Source organism: Physeter macrocephalus, chromosome 4 (assembly GCF_002837175.3).
Source record: "Physeter macrocephalus isolate SW-GA chromosome 4, ASM283717v5, whole genome shotgun sequence".
NCBI classification, from domain to species: Eukaryota; Metazoa; Chordata; class Mammalia; order Artiodactyla; family Physeteridae; genus Physeter; species Physeter macrocephalus.
In genome coordinates this window covers 74,545,390-74,554,098 of record NC_041217.1, presented here as the reverse complement: position 1 = coordinate 74,554,098, position 8,709 = coordinate 74,545,390, and positions in this window count along the sequence as shown.

The window sequence follows — 8,709 nt, the reverse complement described above, 5'->3', positions numbered from 1 at the left end:
TCTTTTCTGCCGTTCATCTCTCTTTCATTTATTTCTGCCCTGATTTTTATGATTTCTTTCCTTCTACTAACTTTGGGTTTTGTTTGTTCTTCTTTCTCTAGTTGCTAGGTGTAAGGTTAGGTTGTTTGAGATTTTTCTTGTTTCCTGAGGTAGGATTGTATTGCTATAAACTTCTGTCTTAGAACTGCTCTTGCTGTGTCCCATAGATTTTGGAGCATCATGTTTTCATTTTCATTTGTCTCTAGGTATTTTTTGATTACCTCTTTGATTTCTTCAGTGATCCATTGGTTGTTTAAAGAACCAGCTTTTAGTTTCATTGATCTTTTCTGCTGTTCATCTCTCTTTCATTTATTTCTGCCCTGATTTTTATGATTTCTTTCCTTCTACTAACTTTGGGTTTTGTTTGTTCTTCTTTCTCTAGTTGCTAGGTGTAAGGTTAGGTTGTTTGAGATTTTTCTTGTTTCCTGAGGTAGGATTGTATTGCTATAAACTTCTGTCTTAGAACTGCTCTTGCTGTGTCCCATAGATTTTGGAGCATCATGTTTTCATTTTCATTTGTCTCTAGGTATTTTTTGATTACCTCTTTGATTTCTTCAGTGATCCATTGGTTGTTTAGTAACATATTGTTTAGCCTCCACTTGTTTGTTATTTACGGTTTTTTTTCTTGTAGCTGATTTCTAATCTCATAGCGTTGTGATTGTTGTGGTTGGAAAAGATGCTTGATATGATTTCAATTTTCTTAAATTTACTGGGGCTTGCTTTGTGGCCCAGTATGTGATCTATCCTGGAGAATGTTCCATGTACACTTGAGAAGAATGTGTATTCTGCTGTGTTCAGATGGAATGTTCTATAAATATCAATTAAGTCCATCTGATCTAATGTATCATTTAAGGCCTGTGTTTCCTTATTGATTTTCTGTCTGGATGATCTGTCTATTGATATAAGTGTGTTGTTAAAGTCCTCTACTATTATAGTATTACTGTCGATTTCTCCTTTTATGGCTTTTAGCATTTGCTTCATATATTGAGGGGCTTTTATGTTGGGTGCATATATATTTACAATTGTTATATCTTCTCCTTGGATTGATCCCTTGATCATTATGTACTGTCCTTCTTTGTCTCTTGTAAGTCTTTATTTTAAAGTCTATTTTGTCTGATATGCATATTGGCTACTCCAGCTTTCTTTTGATTTCCATTTGCATGGAATACCCTTTTTCATCACCTCACTTTCAGTCTGTACGTGTCCCGAGATCTGAAGTGGGTCTGTTGTAGACAGCACAGATACGGGTCTTGTTTTTGTATCCATTCAGCCAGTCTATGTCTTTTGGTTGGAGCATTTCATCCATTTACATTTAAAGTAATTATTGATATGTTTGTTCTTATTGCCATTTTGTTAATTGTTTTGGATTTGTTTTTGTAGGTCTTTTTTCTTTCTTTCCTCTTTTGTTCTCCTCTCTTGTAATTTGATGACTATCATTAGTGTTGTGTTTGGATTGCTTTCTTTTGTGTGTGTGTGTGTCTATTGTAGATTATTGGTTTGTGGTTACCATAAGATTTTGATATAGCAGTCTATATATATATATATATATATATATATATATATATACACAAAACATTGTTTTAAGTTGCTGGTCTCTTAATTTCAAATGCATTTCCAATATCCTGCTTTTGTAATCATATTTGTGTGTGGATGATTTCCTACGTTTACTGTATGTTTGCCTTTACCAGTGAGCTTTCCCATTCATAATTTTCTTGTTTCTAGTTGTGGCCTTTTCTTTTCCGCCTAGAGAAGTTCCTTTAGCATTTGTTTTAAAGCTGGTTTGGTGGTGCTGAATTCTATTAGCTTTTGCTTGTCCGTAAAGCTTTTGATTTCTCCAAATCTGAAAAGAGCCTTGCTGGGTGGAGTATTCTTGGTTGTAGGTTTGCCTTTCATCACATTAAATATATTGTGCCACTCCCTTCTGGCCTGCAGGTTTTCTGCTGAAAATCAGCTGATAACCTTATGGGGATTCCCTTGTATGTTATTTGTTGCTTTTCTCTTGTTGGTTTTAATATTTTCTCTTTGTCTTTAATTTTTGTCAGTCTGGTTACTATGTGTCTTGGTGTGTTCCTCCTTGGGTTTGTCCTATATGGGACTCTCTATGCTTCCTGGACTTGTGTGTTTCCTTTCCCATGTTAGGGAAGTTTTTGGTTATTATCTCTTCAAATATTTTCTCAGGCCCTCTCTCTCTTTTTTTTCTCCTTCTGGAACCCCTGTAATGTCAATGTTGGTGCATTTAACGTTGTCCCAGAGGTCTCTTAGACTGTCCTCATTTCTTTTCACTTTTTTTCTTTTTTCTGTTCTGTGGCAGTGATTTCCACCAATCTGTCTTCCAGCTCACTTATTCATTCTTCTGCCTCATTTTTCTGCTATTGATTCCTTCTAGTGTATTTTTCATTTCAATGATTGTTCATCTCTGTTTGTTCTTTAAATTTCCTAGCTCTTGGTTAAACATTTTATGTATCTTCTTGGTCTCTGCCTCCATTCTTTTTCCAAGACTGTGGATCATCTTTACTATCATCACTCTCTTTTGTCTAACTTTCTGTGTTTGTGGCCTCCGTTCCTCAGGCTGCAGGATTATAGCTCCTCTTGCTTCTGGTGTCTGTCCCCCGGTGGGTGAGGTTGGTCCAGGGGCTTGTGCAGGCTTCCTGGTGGGAGGGACTGGTGCCTGCCCACTGGTAGGTGGAGCTGGGTCTTGTCCCTCTGGTGGGCAGGGCCATGTCAAGGAGTGTGTTTAGAGGTGGCTGTGGGATCAGGACGACTTCAGGCAGCCTATCTGCTGATGGGTGGGTCTGTGCTCCCATCCTGTTAGTTCTTTGACCTGAGGCGTCCTAGCACTGGAGCCTGCAGGCTATTGGATGGGGCCAGGTTTCAGTGCCAAAATGGTGACCTCTGGTAGACTTCACAATGATGAATATTCACTGGGGCCTCTGCCAACAGTGTCCTTGCCCCCACAGTCAGCCACAGCCAACCTCTGCCTCCCCAGGAGACCCTCCAAGCCCCACGGGTAGGTCTGGCCCAGGCTCCTATGGAGTCACTGCTTTGCCCTGGGTCCCAGTGCATGTGAAACCTTGTGTGTGCCCTCCAAGAGTGTTGTCTCTGTTTCCCCCAGTCCTGTGGAGCTCCTGCACTCAAGCCCCACTGACGTAGCCAAATGCACTAGGGGCTCCTCCTCTTGATGCCAGGGCCGCAGGCTGGAGAGCCTGACATGGGGCTCAGAACTCTCACTCCTGTGGGAGAACCTCTGCGATATAATTATTTTCCAGTTTTTGGGTTGCCCAGCTGGTGGGTATGGGATTTGATTATATCATGATGATTCTACCATCTCATTGTGGCTTCTTCTTTGTCTTTGGATGTAGAATATCTTTTTGGTAGGTTTGAATCTTTTTTGTAGATGGTTGTTCAGCAGTTAGTTGTGATTTTGGTGTTTTTGTGAGATGGGGTAAGCTCAAGTCCCTTTGCTCCACCATCTTGTCTCCCCAACACCCTTTAGACTTTTTAATGATGGCCATTCTGCACAGTGTGAGGTAGTACATCGTTGCAGTTTTGATTTGTGTGAAATTTCTGTTTTAAAAAGATGGTCTGGGGAATTCCCTGGCGGTCTGCGCTTCCATTGCAGGGGACCCCATTCGATCCCTGGTCAGGGAACTAAGATCCCACAAGCCACAGCAGCCCGGCCAAAAAAAGAAGAAAAAAAAAAAGATGGTCCAGATAAGAGTTCCTGGAGAAGATCAAATAGAATATTTGCATCTCAAAGGCATAGGAGGAGAAAGGCAAGTTCCTCCTAGGAGGACTTTGTTCCTTAAAGGCTAGATTTTTGTTTTTCAATACTTACAAGCCTCGGGACTTCCCTGGTGGTGCAGTGGTTAAGAATCCACCTGCCAGTGAAGGGGACACAGGTTCGAGCCCTGGTCCGGGAAGATCCAACATGCCACGGAGCAACTAAGCCTGTGCACCACAGCTACTGAGCCTGCGCTCTAGATCCCACAAGCCACAACTATTGAAGCCCTCAAGCCGCAACTACTGAAGCTCATGCGCCTAGAGCCTGTGCCCCGCAACAAGAGAAGCCACCGCAATGAGAAGCCCGTGCACCACAACAAAGAGTAGCCCCCACTTGCCGCAACTAGAGAAAGCCCATGCACAGCAATGAAGACCCAATGCAGTCAAAAATAAATAAATAATTATTAATTAATTTAAAAAATACTTACAAGCCTCTTAATAGGTGAGGTTGGGGAGTGGTGAAAGGTTTGGTGGGTTTTGTATTGTTTCTGGAGCCACATCTCTGGTCCTATAAAGAGTAGAATTTTAAAACAAGGACAGTTGTTTTTAATTCCTCAAAGAATTGGGTGACCACCTTAGTGAAAGGACTGACATAACCACTCACCTCTGTTGGAATTTTACGTTCCCTCATTTAGCTTAGGGGACAAGGACCCCCCCCCCCAGTAAAATTCCTATCAGGCTCTGAATATCAGCTATGGTCAGTTTAGTCAGACCAGTGTGGCCTCCCATCTTGCTAATCCATTTACAAACACTTTCGAGGATCCTTCCTGGGTTTAAGAAATTCTTTAACTATGGCCTACAGCCTCAGATGGTCCCATTTCTTTTTCTTTTTCTTTTTTTTTAATTGAAGTATAGTTGATTTACAATGTTGTGCCTATCTCTACTGTACAGCAAAATGACTCAATTTTACACATATATATTCTTTTTTTAACATTCTTTTCCATTATGGTTTATCCCAGGAGATATTGTTTATCCATTCTAAATGTAATAGTTTGCATCTACCAGCCCCAAATTCCCAGCCCATCCCTTTCCCTCCCTCTCTCTTCCAGCCTTGGCAACCGTGAGTCTGATCTCTATGTCTGTGAGTCTGTTTCTGTTTTGTAGATAAGTTCATTTGTGCCATATTTTAGATTCCACATATAAGTGATATCATATGGTATTTGTGTTTCTGACTTACTTCACTTAGTATGATAATCTCTCAGTCTGTCCATGTTGCTGCAGATGGCATTATTTATTTTTTATGGCTGAGTAGTATTCCATTGTATATATGTACCATATCTTCTTTATCCATTCATCTGTCGACAGACATTTAGGTTATTTCCATGTCTTGGCTATTGTGAATAGTGCTGCTATGAACATAGGGATGCATGTATCTTTTTGAATTATAGTTTTGTCCAGGTACATGCCCAGGAGTGGGATTGCTGGAGCATATGGTAATTCTATTTTTAGTTTTCTGAGGAACCTGCATACTGTTTTCCATAGTAGCTGTACCAACTTACATTCCTCAGGTGGTCCCATTTCTAAAAGTAACCATTTTAATAGTGTCTTCAGAGTAGAAAGGCAATTCAGATAGAGGATTACTAGAATGAGTACTCAAAGGAGGATAGAGGGGAGCAGTAGTTAAAGTTTTAGGTACCATTAATCTTTCATTAGCCTTCTACAACAATTCTTTCAATGAGACCATTTTGAAATTTTGGAGCTTTTGGGGGCTTCTGCATATCAATTAAAATGGGTACAATAGTTTAAGATGAGAGCTCTCTAAAATTTTAACAATTTGGAAGTTTTTCCAATTCAGAGGATCCAAAGGATTCAAAAAGCTAGCCCTATACAAATATTTCTCCCTGCTAACCTAATTTGTAAAGGAGAAACTCTTACCACTGTTTCCAGTAGACCCTGCAGGCAGACATCCAGGAGACTGCCAGCTTTAACTGCATGCAAAAAAAATCAGTTTCGGAACACAAAAAGAAAACCCAATCTTGGCCATTTCAGGTTGGGGTTTCCTCTAATTTCCAATTAAGTACTTGCAAGCATACATAAACCCAGCTGGTATTCCCATAGGTGGCTGTCTGTCTGTGCAGGAGCTGTTTGGCCTTTGAGGCACGATTTCCCATTATTAATTTGGTAACCTAATTCAGATATGAGATGTGATCTGAACAGCGTTATGGGGACAGTGTGGTGGATCAAATGTGTGCTGCTTCTGAGTCTAGCTCCCCAAGAATGTTACGCTTTATGGTTGGGCAGGTACTTCTGCCAAGTGGGGAGGTTTGGTCAATGCATGGAGCAGATACACAATGCACGGTGCAGATACACAATGCACAGTAGAGAGAGGAGGCCAAAGGGCAGAGGAAATTTTTTATGTTTAAATTATCCTTGACTTGCCTTAGAATATGCAATTTTATTTCATCACATGTGATTTATTAAAGTGAAAAACAGAATGGTTGTAAGTGTATTGATGGGCTAGGGAGTAAGACTATGAAGACGGAAGTGACGTGTCAGAGTGAGGATACTTAAGAGGGTACATCCTGTTCCCCTCATAGGGGTAGGTTTAGAATATAAGGCTGTGAAGGTGGTAGGCAGAGATTAGATTATAAAGAACCTTTCATGCCACTGAGCTTACATGTAGGCAGGAGAGTTGCTGAAGAATAAGAGGTTGTGTATTCATTCAACAAATTATTATTGACCAAATATTTATTGTGTGGCTACTATGTGCTAAGTACTGAGGAACAAAACAAAACAAAATTCCTGCCCTTGGGGAGTTAACTTTCTAATGGGGAGACAATCAAAGTGAACACCTTCCAGGTTATTATAATGACTGGCTTTTAATCAAAGTGAAATGGAAAACTGGAAGGATTTGAGCAGATGAGTAGCATTATTTGACTTACTCCAGCTGTTGTGCTGGGAATAAACTGGACAATGGCAAAAGCAGGGACGTAATTAAGAAGCAGTTGCAATAATCTAGACAAGAGATAATGGTGGTTTAGAGCAGATGGTGGTCATAGCAGTGGAGACGTTAAAAAGTGGTCAGATTCTGGATAATTTGAAGGTAGAACAAATAGGATTTGCTGACAGGATGGATGTGCTGTTTGAGGGGAAGAAGAGTAAGATTTTTAGCCTGAGGAGCTGAAAGAATGGAGTTGCCATTAACTGAGATGGCAAAGACTACAGGAAGAGGGTGAGATCAGGAGCTAGGTGTTGCACCTGTTTAGTTTGAGATGCCTATTAAACATCAAATGGAGACATCTCATAGGCAGTTGGATATACAGACCTGGAGTTCATGGGAATGGTCCTAACTAGATCTGTGAATTTGGGGATTAAATCAGCATATAGATGAGGTTTAAAGCCAAGACTGACTGAGACTTGATGAAATCCCCAGAGAAGTGAGGTAGAACAAAGAGGGCAAAGGACAGAGCCCTGGGGCACTCCAGTGTTTAGAGGTTAGAAAAAGGAGCAGGAACCAGCAAAGCAGACTGATGGAGCAGCCAGAAAGGGAGAAGGAAAACCGGGAAAGAGTGATGTGAAGCCAAGGGAAGAAAGTGTTAGAGAAGAGGGAGTCACCAGCTGTGCCAGACCCTGGGAGGGGTCGGGGGTAAAGGGAGGACTGAGAATTGATCATTGGATTCAGCAAGTCCAAGTCACTGGTGACCTTGACAAGAGCAGTAAGAGTGGATTCGAGAAGAGAAATTGAACACAGAAGTATTGACACTCTTTGAGTTTTCTTGTAAAAGGAAGGGAAGAAATGAGTAGTATTTAGAGGAGTAAGTGGAATCGAGAAAGGATTTTCTTTAAGAAAGGAGAAATAATAGCATGTTTGTCTGCTGATAGAAAGATTCAGTAGAGAGGAAAACATTAATGATGCAGGATAAGGAAGGAGAGCAACATTTATATGGAGCAGAGATAGTTCATCAATGGCCACAGGAAAGAAGATAGAACATTTAGGCACAGATGGAGGTAGGCGGGTCGGTTTGGAAGTTTGTTAATATTTTCTCTGAATGCTTTACTTTCTTAGTGAAATAGGAAGCAAAGACATCAGTTGAGAGGGAGGATGGAGAAGGAAGCACTAGAGGTTTGAGAAGAGGTGGTATGAAATAATTGGGAGGGTGAGAAAGTACATGGAATAAGGAAATAGAGTGAGGGACATATTGAAATATGCTAGGCGGGGCTCCCCTGGTGGCGCAGTGGTTGAGAATCCGCCTGCCAATGCAGGGGACACGGGTTCGAGCCCTGGTCCGGGAGGATCCCACATGCCGCGGAGCAACCAGGCCCGTGCGCCACAACTGCTGAGCCTGCGCTCTAGAGCCCGCGAGCCACAACTACTGAGCCCACACGCCACAACTACTGAAGCCCGTGTGCCACAACTACTGAAGCCTTTGCGCCTAGAGCCCATGCTCCGTAACAGAAGAGGCCACCACGATGGGAGGCCTGCTCACCACAATGAGGAGTGGCCCCCGCTCACTGCAACTAGAGAGAGCCCATGTGCAGCAACGAAGACCCAACACAGCCAAAAATAAATAAATTCAATAAATTCAATAAATAAATTTTTAAAATATATATGCTAGGCAGCAAAATGAAGATACAGTGTCAGAGAGAGACTAATAGCAAGAAGGCCATTGCAGTGGTCTAAATGAGATTTGATGAGCTTCTGAATCAATTCAGGTACAATATTGGGGTCATTAGCATATAGGTAGTAGTTCAAGCTTCAAGTATAGATAAAATTGCCCAAAGAGAGCAGACTGACAATAGCAATGGATAGAGGCCACTGGAAGACAAGCTCAAAACTCAGAAGACTCCTCCAGGTAAACAGTAAAAATCATGGGAAAGAGAGCACAGAGGTAAGATTAGTTAAGGCTTATATGTGCCATCTAGGTTGATTACCTGGGAAGTTGTAGTTTT